General features: G+C 33.1%; 1 long non-coding RNA gene and 1 pseudogene across 2 annotated transcripts; one reads left to right on the top strand and one right to left on the bottom strand.

Moving 5' to 3' along the window:
* Positions 1–2,635: 2,635 nt before the first annotated feature.
* Positions 2,636–4,024, bottom strand: LOC140954483 (uncharacterized). Of its 2 annotated transcripts, none has more exons than XR_012167774.1 (3): positions 3,687–4,024; positions 3,496–3,571; positions 2,636–2,688 (listed from the first exon to the last, which is right to left on the bottom strand). It is a non-coding gene; the product is annotated as an uncharacterized lncRNA (long non-coding RNA). The 2 variants fall into 2 exon arrangements; XR_012167775.1 differs by lacking the exon at positions 2,636–2,688 and adding an exon at positions 2,732–3,393.
* A 7,918-nt stretch (positions 4,025–11,942) lies between these two features.
* Positions 11,943–13,307, top strand: LOC118048775 (deoxyuridine 5'-triphosphate nucleotidohydrolase-like; annotated as a pseudogene).
* Positions 13,308–14,403: the final 1,096 nt, after the last annotated feature.

The following is a 14,403-nucleotide window of genomic DNA, read 5'->3' as shown; positions in this document are numbered from 1 at the left end:
TCAGGAGACCCTTTTTGACCAATCAGATTACTACCAAATTATGTTCTTTAAAACAATTTTATCTCACTTTGAATCCTTCATCAAAGTTGTAGTCCTGGACATGTAGATGAATTTGGGCTTTTGAATCACTTGATTTCAATATCATAAGCTCAAGATATTCCCATTTGAATATCTAATGTGAAAGTAGAGAATCCTGCTGCGAGAAGGATTTAGCCCAAGTTCGCAAGCCTGATTCGAAGGATTTGTTTTGGACTAAGGACTGAATTGAAAAGTGCTAAAATTAGGGATTTAATTGAAGAAGGATATTGGAAGGTGGAGAGAGGGGTTGGATCAAGGTTGTCAAAATCGCGTTTTGACTCGTAAAATCGTACGATTTTACGAGTCAAAACATGCATTACGAGTTGAATCGGACTATAAAATCGAAAATGAGTAAAATCGGGTTGAAATCGGTTAAAATCGCAAAAATCGGATGAAATCGCTCAAAATCGCGATTTCAGGACCGATTATACGATTTCAATATAATTCCCCCCCCATATAATTGCTGCACAACCTGCACTGAAAGTCCCCCGTCCCCCCCCCAAAAAAAAAATGCCCACCTATCTTCATCAGTCTTCGGTCTTCATCTTCGGTCTTCGCTTCTCTGCTTCGGCCTTGAAGGCTTGAACAATTAACAAATACAGAAGTCAGAAGACTCTGTCCTCGCTTCAGCTTCAGTCTCTGCTTCACCTTCGGTCTCTGCTTCAGCGTCGGTCTTCAGCTTCAGTCTCTGCTTCACCTTCGGTCTCTGCTTCCTAACGGGATCAAGACCAATTGGGTCATGCACGAGTACCATCCAACCTTCAGCTTCCATAACCAGGTACCATTGCTGCACTTCTTAAGTGTTTTTGTAGTCTTTTCTTTTGTCTCTTCCATCCAGGAAAGAGAATTGAATTCGAGGGTGTAATAGAAATAAAATTAACGAAAGGCTTGGGATCAGACCAGTCGATCCGAGCTTTAAACCTTGGTTTTATTGAATTTTTTTTGCTTGTTGTGTTTCTGGGTATATTGCTGGCCTGTTGGGAATTGTTCATGTTCTCTGATTTTTGGTGTTCTTTTGAAAATAAAATGAGGGAATTGTTCTGGGTATGCCGCATATGTGCTGTGTAATGATAGAGAAGCCACCATGTTCTTGCTAAAGCTTTTTCTTTGTTTTGAATAATTCGTTGTATGCCGTATATGTGCCTGCAAGTGATTTAGTGCTGAGGTCTATAATAAGTAATAATTTTGTATGGCTAACAGTCCCAATTAATTACGACAGAAGTGTTATTAAACTTCGTATTTTGTCAATTGTTATGTATAACAAAACAGTAATTATAATCATAAAATGTTTGGATTGATTACAGGGCTGATTTGAGTTGATTCTTGAATTGTTGAACACTTGAACTTATGGCATCTAGAAAAAAATTCTTCTGGTATAAATATGTATGAAGTTTTATTTGAAACATGTTTTTTAATATGTTTGAACTATGTATGAATTTTTATTTGAAACATGAATTTTTTTTAATGTATTTCAAAATTCCTTACGATTTTACGATTTTACGATCCGTTTTTACGATCCGATTTTGTGAAGGGCTTTCCGTTTCGTTCTAAAATCGCGATTTTAACAACCTTGGGTTGGATCATCATAAATGATGGGATTTCTACCACACCGAATAAAGAGAATAAGACTTTGCAGCATGCACCCTTACCCATCTAACTTCTTTTCTTTTTCTTTGCAAATTTCCTGCTAGTTTCCATGTTTTTCTTGCTGGATTGGAGAGCTGCAGACCACGTTTTTATTGCCTCATTTCAAAGGAAACAATTGGTGTCTCATGTTCCCAGCTGTGGAAGAAAAGAAAGGAAGCAAGACAAAAAAAGGAACAAAGGAGCAGCAAAGGGAGAGAGTAGAAAAAAAGAAAAGAAAAGGAAGAGACATTGAGAGGAGAGGATAGTGTAGATAATAGGGGAACAAAGAGATTTTTTCTTTGATATTTTCGTCATTGTGAAAGAAAAAACACAGAGGATAAAAAGAGAGGCAGGCAACAGGGAAACCAATAAAAGTAGGGGTGTTCACGGTTCGGTTCGGTTCGGTTTCAACCATAAAAACTAACCGAACCAAGTACCTCATATTTTTTAAATTTCAAACCGAACCGAACCGAATTCCGGTTCAAACCGAACCGGTTCGGTTCGGTTGAATCCGGTTTTGCAGCTAAAAAACCGGGAAACCTAATCATTAAATTAATGGGCTTTTTGAATTTTTTTTAATGGGCTTAAATTAAATTGGGCTGTTAAATTTTCTTGTTGGGCTAAATTTATAGGCTTTTTAATCAAAACTCTTTAAAATGTTATAATTTGATTAATTTTGTTATAAGCTTTCTAATGAAATTAAAATATTGAATTTTTTTTGAAATGCTTAATTGCTTATAGTAACAATAAATCTGATATGTTTTATCTTACTATTTTTAATATACAAAGAAATATGCTATGAAAAATCAAATCAATGCAATATGCAAGATGCATGATCAAATTTGGACACCTCAAATTAAAAGAGGTGTTCACACTAAAAAAAATTTACATTAGCAAATAGCAACTAGTAATAAATTATCAAAAACATTCTGCATCCAAAACTTCCAGCAACAGCAAAAGCCAAAAGATCCAGCAAGGATAATGCTATAAAAAAAAAAACACTAGCAAATTAGCAACATATTATAGTTTGACAATTAAAAAAATTAGAAATGCAAAATTTTAAAAGGAATTAATAAGGCAAAGTAAATTAATTACCCAAAACAATTATATTCCAAGATTGCACCAACATCATCAATATAACTTACAAATAATCAGTTGAGATTTTTAAACTTTCACCAAATTCTACAAAAACAAAAATTAAAATGTTCCGTGACATTGCCAAGGCAGTTTACAAGAGATACAAAGAAGGTCGTTTAAAGGTATGAGAACGAATTGCAGACTGGTACTTTGTTAGAAAATGAAAAACAACTCTATTAGTCTATTGTTCCAAACCAGCCACAGTCAATTCTATATATCTCAAAATGAAAACTGTTTATGGTTGACGTGACAGATGTTTAAGCTAGAGGATGTAGCAATGGGTATCTGAATAGCTGAAATGAAAAAGGAGGGTTTAGAAGTTAAATATGAGATGGAAGGGAGGGTCCATAATGAGGGGCCTCTCTGTTTTTCACCCTAACTCTGCTTCTTGACTTTTACGGATTTTTATTTGTGTTTTATAGAAGGTGATATAGCCAGGAAGCAGACAACATGAATATCTAAAAAACAAATCAAACTGTGATCTTATGCTTTGTTGATATGTCTGCTTCAACTTGACCCAACTTGGTCTCTACACGGCTGACCACGCTGTTTCTATATATATATATATATATATATATATATATATATATATATAAACATTTCTTCTAGCAGAAAACCATACGTTAATCATGAAATAAACAAGATGAAATTTACCTTGCTGTCGTTGCTAAAATGAAGAACCCTGAAAGATGGAGACGGTTTCTGGGAAAGATGAAGATGGAGACGAGTTCTGGAAAATAAAAATATGAAGATGGAGATGGAATAGACTTGGAAATTTAGAAAATACTTTTAAAATTCAAACCCATGAAACAAAGAATCAAAGAAGATGGAATTAAATCATTTACCTTACTGTCGTTGCTTCAATAAAGAAGGTTTATGGGAAAGGAAGATTGTGAATTAATTATTGAGGAAGATTGGGTTTTTGATGGAAATGGAAAGGAAGATGAAGACGGCTGAGAGAACTGAGATGAGAGAATATGTTAGGGTTAGAGAGGGAGGCTAGGTTAACTTAACTATTTATAGTACCTTTTTTTTTTTAATGGTTTAATGGGTCCGGTTCGGTTTGGCTCGGTTTCTGGGTCAAAACCGAAACCGAACCGGACCTGTTAACATTTATGGTTTTTTAAATCGGTTTAATCGGTTTTAACTTTCGGTTCGGTTTTTCCGGTTAATTTTTCTTCGGTTTTCTCGGTTTTCTCGGTTAATCGGTTATTTCGAACACCCCTAAATAAAAGTAAGAGAAATAAAAGGAAGAACGTTCAATTCACCAACATATTAGCTTATGTGTCTTTGCAATGTCTGTCATTTACTAGTAGCTAAGGAGGCACACGTGAGCTATCTTTCGGTCTTTGGTTTTATTTGCTGCAAACAGTATCTGCAGATATAAGCCCAAATCTCTCCTCCTGTGTTATTTTTTTATACTAGGCATTCGTTGGTCATTCGGTTGTAAGGCTTTTTCTTCCCTCTGAAAAATTTATTTGTGTTTATACAAAACCAACGCTTGTCCATTTCTTCCATTATGTTTGACTTTAGTTGTTGTCCATGTAAAAGGGGTTGCCTTTATGTTTAGGAACTTTTACATTGAGGGACTTTCATTTTGTTTTTATTACACCCGCTAAAGGAGAGATTAGCCGGCCACAGCTAATTAGCTTTTATTGCGATTTTTGTGTTTAATTGTGATGCTTGTGTTTCAATAAAAAATTAAAATTTTTCTTGTATGTTGCATACGGCCAATACCCTCACATGTTTTGAACGTTATTTTAAAAAAATATATTGGAAGTTTCAAAAATGTGTTTTCGCATGTATTTCTTAAACACAATAGAATTTATTTTCTTGCATTTCTGGATTTTACAACATGTTTGTAAAACTCCAAAGGGTATTAGCCAATATTCCAAAAAAAATAAAAAATCTTATTTTGAGGGGAATTCATCTATTATTCACCATTAATGTTTGGATAAAGAAATCCTAAAAGGATGAATATGAAAAATATTATTGGGAATGATTTGTTATTATTTGCTATTAATATTTGGATAAAGAAACCTTAAGTGGTAAATATCCAAAATAATTTTCTAGGAATAATAAGTCATTACACATCCTTGAAAGAAGCCTTGATTATAATTGAGGACATTTCAATTTTTTACTTCATGGTTTACGAGCCATGAGAGTGAAACACTAAGGTAAAAATAGGCTTTTAAATCACCCTGAATTTCCTTAGATTTCTAATTTTTTGTCCCTCCTCCTTGCGATTTACGAGTCACAAACTCTTGAAATATTAAGGGAAAAATGAGCTTTTAAAGCACATGGAATCTCCTTGGATTTCTATCTTAATAAATTTAGTTTGAATCAAACTTAGAAAAACTGATGGGATTAGAAAACACCAACACCATAGCAAGGCAAACCAAACACCAAGCAGCTTACCTTAGGTAGGTAGGGCGTACTAGGGGTGCTAATACCTTCCCTTTACACAACCACTCCCTTGCCTTAGAATCTCTGAAAGACCAGTTAGGTTTTCTAGTGACCATAAAACTAGATGGCGACTACCTTTTACACAATAAACAAAAAAACCCGAAATCAACCGATGATCGCCGCGCTCAACACCTTATATAATCCACACAATATATATATATATATATATATATATATATATATATATATATATATATATATCCTACAAGTAAGTTCAATATGAACATAGCTCACATATCATATCATAAAAATTAAAAGAAAAAGGAATATTGACATGCAAAGAAAGCATTTACAACATAGTAAGTGTTCTTAAACCTTTCAAAAGAGTTAATTACAAGATAACTAAAGCACTACATGCTAAGCTGAACTTTTGTTTAAGTTAAATAATTACATAAACTTGACAAAGTAGAGTCCTAAATTATTGATCTCCATAGATATTTGATGGACTTGTTACATAAATAAACATACCATTATATTGACAAAAGAAATATATACATGCTCATGTAATGTATATGAATGAAGTGTTAATTTTCTATCGGATCCATAAGAATTCTAACAGACAACTTATATTTTGCTTGTAAATATTTTCAACCCAATTAACACTCATTTGCGTATTCTTAATTTGAATACTCTTATTTACTTGTATGAACCGGGTGACCTTGCAAAGTCCGACCTGGACATTTTTAGGCAATTATCAATTTCCTTGGGTCATTCAAACATGGATACTCTTTACAAATCGAGTCTTATCAATCGTTCCTGGGCATCCCAACGCAGGCATCATTAGCTTGAGCAATCCTATCACGAATGCTATTAGCCAAAGATAATCTTGATATTCATTTCCTGGCAATCCTATCACAGATGCCATTAGTTGAAGCTAATCTTGTAAATACACTAGACTTTATTTACATTGAACACAATTTTATTGTAATTGCATTCACCAGAAGAATTTTAAATTGTATAAGTGCAAATAAGAGGGAAAATCACGCACTTGCTCCGCCTATCTCATGACCTCCCCTAACAGAAGATCCATTCTTGGTTGCTCCTCCTGAATCACAAGGAATTTTTTGGTTATGATTTCTTCAAGCCGATATTATAGAGAATCCATATTCTTTCATTACTCATATATTACTTTCTATGCATGTTCATTTCCTCATAATAACATACATACATATGACATGTATATTTTCAGATGTAGTATCTCAATGTGCAAGTGTTCGTATAACTCAATTCTTTTATATTCTTACATATAATATTCATGTGAAAGTCGATTATTACTGTCTAACTTTGAACTGTTACTGTCTAGACATTGAATTGTTACTGTCTAACTATTACTATCTAAAAACTCATCCAATTTTTAACTATATCTAGAGTTCTAGAACTCCATTTTAAGTGAGGTAGATCTTGTTGGAAAGCTAAGACACAAGGCTACAACTTCTCTGAAGGAAGGAGAACACAGTTCTGCCTCCAAGATAGTCAAAATTTCTCCTCAACTAATCAGTCCCACTGCTCTACAGAATTATTCACGACTCAGTTTCAGCTGGATTTCTATGAAGGAACCCAATCCTAATTCCCTCATCCTCCTACTCGAAATCTCACCAAAAGTCAGGAGACAGATCTGTCTAGATTCGTCACCCCCTTCTCTCTACACAATACTTTCATAAACTACATACCACACATGAATTTACTTAATTTTAACAACAAATACTTTTTCCGTGATTCATGTATAAGAACCGTAACCTATAATTCAATATCAAGACATCAATTCATTATCAAATTTGAAATGAATTTTTAAGATCATGTTTATAACAGCTACCCGGTATGAATGAAGATTTTCAACTCCCTCCTTTATTTTTTTCTTGTTCAATTTTTCTTGTTAATCCCTTTCTCTCAAGTGTTTATCCCATCTATAAACCCTTAATCTTGGATGGGTTCTTGAAATTTTAGTGTTTCTCTTTTGATTTTGCAAGAATGAATACAAAACTCCCTATTTTATTTCCTTATGGTTCCTAGAGGGTTTTCATGAGGAGAGAGTATTTATACTCTATAATTTCTCTTATTTGCATTTAGGCCCCATTTCCTTTAAGTGTATTATTCTCTTTAATTAAATCGAACCCTCAACATTACCGGGTTTATTATAATGTCTTGAATTATTTCGCCCGGAAATCTATATTAAAAATTTTCTGAATTCCTGTTTTTATTTAACCATATGCATGAATTTCGTTACTTTTATTTCTCATGTAGTTAGTTTGCAATTTAAGCAACCTTTATTTATTTAATTTTTTTCCCGAGGTTTACATTAAAATAAATAGTTAATGTTAAAGTAATAATAATAAAAATATTTCTCATATTAACTAGTTTCACACTATTGAGCAAAATGCTCAATCCGACTGTTAGATAGAACTAAACTTTTACGAGAAATCTCATAACATATAGTCCTACATTCGATTAAAATTTTAGGGCAATCCGAGTTGGGGAAGATATTAAAAAAAAATGCTAATAGTCAAATAGTAAATAACATAAAATTCATCAAAGACAATTTTGTAAATAATCTGATGAGCTAGCAAAGTCCAGCAATTTATTGTTCCTTCTTACCTTGAGTAAAAGAGTAGAAATTGTGTAGAATCAAGGATCTAAAAGGGGTAAAGCAACAAATCACTCCATCAAGCAAGGATTTATGAAGAAAACTAAGTGAGTGAGAAGGGAGGCAAAGGGGTTGTAAGTCACGACAAAGAAGAAAAATTGAAGGGGAGGAAAAAAAAAAGCATCACCAGGTTAGCTTTCGAAGTTCATTTTAGTGTTGGGAAATGAGTTCAAAGTTGTTTAAACATGTTTGGGTGGAAAGAAATAGATTTAATGCATTGTTCGTAGATTTCTTGAATTAGGGTTTTTTAGAAGAGAATTTGGGGAAAAAATGTGAAATTGTTGAAATTGATACATTGTGATAGGATAGGTTGATAATGATGCAAAATAATGAAGGATGGAAGATAAAAATTGGGTGTTATGAAAAACAACAATGTCAGTCACATTTGAAAAAAAAAATGAGGATGAACATGGAATGTATTAAAGCTTGTATAATTGTGTGTGTGATTAGTACTTAAAAGTGCATGTTTATGAAGGTTTTATATCATCATTTTGCACTTGAAGTATCAATAACTCCTTAACTAAAGCATGTTTTATAATAACAAGTTTGATATTATAAGATACCTTAATTTATGGTAAATGCTCATTTTAAATGCAGGACTATCACATAAATAAAAGGATTGATTGATGAGTTTAAGCATTGAAAGTGAAAGGAAAAAGAGATGGCCAAACTTAGAAAAGAGATGCCGGTGGTGCAGTCTAAACCGGAACATTGCTCGGTAATTGGATCATATCTGGAGCTCTAGATCTCGGATTTAGGTCCATTTTATATGGATGGAAAGCTAAGACATAGGCCTACAACTTTCATGAGAAAACGAAGAATTAAAAAGGCCGTTTTGAAGTCCAAATTGTTGGAACAACGAAGAAGTCCGAAGCTGTCCTCTAGCCCAGACACTATTTAGTGTTCAGCCCATATCTTGAGTTCTAGAAGTCCAAATGACCTCATATTTTTTTTGTTGGAAAGATGAGACAATTTCCTAGAATATTCTTGAGAATTCTGGGCAAATTATGATGTTAGCAATGATGTTTTGTTCAGACAAGAAGATAAGGATTGTCACCAAGTCAAGATGTGGCCACCCACTCATCAATTAGTCAACAAATCAATAGTTCCAAATTTTGGCCTATAAAAGGAGGCACTTACCATGTATTAAGGCATCTTGGTTTCTAGATCAAGATCATGCTCTTGCTTTCTCTCTTTGTATTGCTTATGTCTTGCTTTCATTAATATCAAGTTTATGCACTTCATTTCCTTTCCTTTACTTAGTTAACTTCTTTCTCATTTATGTTCTTATTTTGTTCATTTATGTTTCTTTCTTTCATTATGTTCAGCTAAGTTAATTATGTCAAGGTGAAAAGGGTACACTAATGGTGTAAGAATAAGTATAATATAAACTTAACATGGACCTTAACAATTTATAATCTGATTGGAACCTCCTTTATGTGTGGTTTCCAATTGAGTAATAAGAGTTTATACTATACTTATTTGAAGTATCATTAGTGGATCCTCTAACCTTGACATTTGTTTTTATTATTGTTTAATCCTTACGTTAATCTTTCATCTCAAAGTTCTCATTAATTTCTTCATCTTCCGCTTTTATTATTATTATTATTATTATTATTATTATTATTATTATTTACATTCTGTTTATATTATATAATATATATCTTTGATCTTTTCATAAACTCAGTATATAGGCTGGAAACCTGTGACTCGATCTTTTATATATATATAGAAGTGAGAATAGAGTTTCGAAATTATGTGACCTTGTGATGATGGGTTGGTTGAGTAAATTGATAGTAGTCGATAACTTGGAATGTCCTAAATACAAACGAAACTCTGCCGAATTTTGGGTAGATTTAAAAAAACAATTACCCTCAAATTAAGAGCATATGTTGGGATCTTTTAACATTGATCAAGTCGTATAGTCGGGTCTGTTACATTTAATCCTTTTTTGCAGGGTTTCATAGAACTACTCCTAGCACTAAAGCTACAGTAACAATCAACGATAATCTATAAAGTGTTACGATAAAAAAAAAACCCCACACTCAATATATCTTTGGTATTGATATGGATTTGTAGTCCCATTTACAATACAAGAAGTTTTCAAGGTGCGGACATGTAATCCCTCTGCAGTTTGCAGCTTCGAGAGTACCTTATAAACCACGAAAACATGGCGGGAACTTTTGGCACCTGACACGACCAAAAGCTTGATGTCTTTTCCCAAGTGCAGGAGTGTCGAAGTAATAAATAACCCGACAAGACCGGGGTCGAACCACAGAGAGGTTAATTGTATAAATTATAAATAATAAGACAACAATAATAACAACAACAACAATAATAACAATAACAACAATAATAACAATAACAATAATAGTAATAGTAATAGTAATAATAATACTCAGTACGTGGCGTTGTTATACCTGAGAATGATCTAAAAGATTGGGTCACAGGTTTCCAGCCTATATACTGAGTTGATGAAAAGATCAAAGAGATATATTATATAATATAAACAGAATGCAAATAATAATAATAATAATAATAATAATAATAAAAGAAGAAGAAGAAGATAAATAAATTAATGAGAGCTTTGAGATGAAAGATTAATGTAAGGATTAAACAACGATAAAAACAAATGTCAAGGTTAGAGGATCCACTAATGGTACTTCAATAAAGTATAATATAAACTCTTATTACTCAATTGGAAACCACACATAAAGGAGGTTCCAATCAGATTATAAATTGTTAACATGATTACATTAGTTATCTTATTCGAATAAAGCTAATACTTGTAAATGTTGGCAGGCATTCATGATTATAACTTATGTTAACAACAAATCAAGTTCATTTCATAGCTCAGGTGTCGGTTATACCATACAGTATGGGCTATGAAAGTGCCAAGTATTTGTTGTACCAAGTGTTATACAACATAAATCTAGATTAACCATTTGACAAGCAAAGTGTTAAAAATGAACAAGATAACAAATATAAAACATGTTAGTATCCAACGTTAAGGTCCATGTTAAGTTTATATTATACTTATTTTTACACCATTAGTGTACCCTTTTCACCTTGACATAATTAACTTAGCTAAACATAATAAAAGAAAGAAACATTAATGAACAAGACAAGAACATAAATGAGAAAGAAGTTAACTAAGTAAAGAAAAGGAAATGAAGTGCATAAACTTGATATTAATGAAAGCAAAACATAAGCAATACAAAGAGAGAAAGCAAGAGCATGATCTTGATCTAAACACCAAGATGCCTCAATACATGGTAAGTGCCTCCTTTTATAGGCCAAAATTTGGAACTATTGATTTGTTGACTAATTGATGAGTGGGTGGCCACATCTTGACTTGGTGACAATCCTTATCTTCTTGTCTGAACAAAACGTCATTGCTAACATCATAATTTGCCCAGAATCCTCAGGAATGTTCTAAGAAATTGTCTCAGCTTTCCAACAAAAAAAAATGAGGTCATTTAGACATCTAGAACTCAAGGTATGGGCTGAACACTAAATAGTGTTTGGGCTGCAGGACAGCTTCGGACTTCTTCGTTGTTCCTTCAATTTGGACTTCAAAACGGCCTTTTTAAATCTTGAGCTCCTCATGAAAGTTGTAGGCCTTTGTCTTACCTTTCCATCCATATAAAATGGACCTAAATCCGAGATCTAGAGCTCCAGATATGATCCAATTACCGAGCAATGTTCCGGTTTTGACTGCACCAGCATCTCTTTTCTAAGTTTGGCCATCTCTTTGTCCTTTCACTTTCAATACTTAAACTCATCAATCAATCTTTTCATTTATGTGATAGTCCTACATTTAAGATGAGCATTTACCATAAATTAAGGTATCTTATAGTATCAAACTTGTTATTATAAAACATGCTTTAGTTAAGGAGTTATTGATACTTCAAGTGCAAAAATGATCATATAAAACCTTGATAAACATGCACTTTTAAGTACTAATCAGCACCATCAAGTGGAAATCCCTGCCATGGGCGAGTCTATCTCTACTTATTCCCTAAGATCTCTCCCATTTCTCATCTTCTCAATTCAAATTTTTTTATCATTTGAACCCTCAACTCCTCAAAATGCCCCAAGCAAAATTATGAAACAACAGCCCTGAAATCAACCCTCAAGTGAAAAAGCTTTTTGAAAACGCTGCTTTGCCCTCTAGATGCTCTTTGCTTGCCACTGGCTATGATCTCTCCAGGTATTAAGCCAAACGCTCTTCTAGTGTTTTTGTTTTTTGAAGGATGCAGGATTACTAGCAAATTCATGGGTTTTTGTTTCTAATGTTCCGCAATGCCTCATAGACAGAGGTTCTAGCTACAGGAAACGCCCTTATCCCAATAGATTTTAGCATTGCTATACCTGAAGGAACTTATGCTTGTATTGGTAAATCTCACTTCATACCTCTTAATTTATGTTCACGGATGGTTTGGTTTTGTTTCTAAAATTGAGTTTTGTTGTTTTAGCATTGAGATTGGGATTGGCATGGAAGCACTTGATTGATATGGGTGTTGGTCTCATAGATGCTGATTACAGAGGCCCTGTTGGGGTTATTACTCTAATGTTGATTTCGAGGTCAAGGTTGGCGATAGAATTGCATAGTTAATTCTTAAGAAAATTGTAACTCTTGATGTCATGGAAGTTGAGGATTATTTGGATGCAACTGTAAGAGGTGTTGGAGGGTTTGGATTACCGATGTTTGAGCTTCCCGTGATTTGTAATGTTTTTTCTTAAATGCTTATGTTTCTTGTGTTTAAATTTAGCGAACAGATGGTGGACTAAGCAGTAAAAGTTTTGGGTTAGGTGAAGGACTTAGATTCTAAAAATACCCACAAAAAAATTCTCCATCTTTTGATGTTGCTGTTGTTAGTGCTCGTGCTGCTACTGGTGGTGTTTGCTGGTGGTGCTACTTGGTGGCTAGGTGTGTTTCAATAAATTAAGGGGGTTTTTACAGGTGCAATTTGCAAGAATATTTTGGATTTATTTATCCTGAATTAGGATTTCCAATACTCATGCAGATCAAATTTCTATCGAATAAGCCAGTTAGTCCAGATATAAAATATATCAAGAAGTCACAATAACAAATACAACAACACCTTTACTCGCCTTATTGGATTAGGAACTAAACGCACCATGTAAAAGTGTAAAAGGAGCTAACTCATAAATGCTACTAACAAGTGGTTTAATCAATTGTAGGTGGATGCAATTTGTTCTACACTGAATTCTATGGGATTTAAGAATGTTGAGATTAACAGGATGGCCATATAAAAGAGATGACAACGACCTAGGGCCAAGCATTGGGAATGCCAAGGTTTACACTGGCAATTTGATTGCAGTGATCTTCTGAGTCGATTGCTCCACTTTCCAAGGACTTGGATTGATTTGAGTCTCTGCCTTTCCCTCTTGTTTTCCACATAACCAAAAGGCAGGTCAATGGTCCTGAGACAAAAAACTGCAAATTATTATACATAAAGCTAAATAATGTAAGAAAACCCTGCTCATAAATACTAATTGTACTCTGGATTGAAACAATGTTAGCAAAAGTTTTGTTCATAAAGATTCATGGCACTATGGATTGGAACAATATAATGATAGAGTTTCCCTTGTCACAAAAAGGTGAAAAGACTGTAGGGGGAGGGTAGGGCTGTCTTTTTATTGGGATACATTTTACATTAAAGAAATGGTTTAGGAAAAATAGGTCAGTGTAAATTTTTGTGGGGCATAGTGGGAATGCGGACCCCAGGTTGCAGACACCTGGTGCTAGGCAGTCATGACCTGCAACATATGGTAGAGTAAACAGTAAAAGTTTTGGGTTTGGTGAAGGACTTCCTTTTGTTAATGAAGACACGGTTGTTTCTATGATTTGTAATGTTTTTTCGTAAATGTTTATGTTTATTGGTGTTTAAATTTAGCGAAAAAAAGGAAGTCCTTCACCAAACCCAAAACTTTTATTGCTTAGTCCACCATCTATTCGCTAAGAGACAATCTCTGTTGTTGTTTAGTGTATACAAATCATAACTCAAACCAATTTTCAGAAGTTTACATAGCAATTCGATCTATGGATTTCACATGAATAACCCTTTGTGAGTCTCAAAAAAGAAGAAACCTTCTCGACTAAATAAATTTTTTATTCAAATAATATACTTTATATATTTGTATTATATAAAAGAATGTTTTAACAATAATGTTTTTTCTTTACTTTAAATTAATATTTTTTTTTCCTCTTGAATTTTTTTTCAAAATAAAAGCATTCAGAAAAATTATAATTCTAATATTGTCATATTAAAGTTAATAGAGCTCTAAATAAATTCTTTATTCACATAATATATTTTTTATATTTGTATTATATAAGAGAATTTTTTTAATAATAAAATCCTTTAAAAAAATTCATAAATGCTATAATATAATTGTGAAGCCCTAGAAATTTATAATTTAAATATGCG

The sequence above is a fragment of the Populus alba genome, chromosome 14 (assembly GCF_005239225.2).
Source record: "Populus alba chromosome 14, ASM523922v2, whole genome shotgun sequence".
NCBI classification, from domain to species: Eukaryota; Viridiplantae; Streptophyta; class Magnoliopsida; order Malpighiales; family Salicaceae; genus Populus; species Populus alba.
Note: the sequence above shows the minus strand (reverse complement) of the source record. Positions and strands in the feature narration are given on the sequence as shown.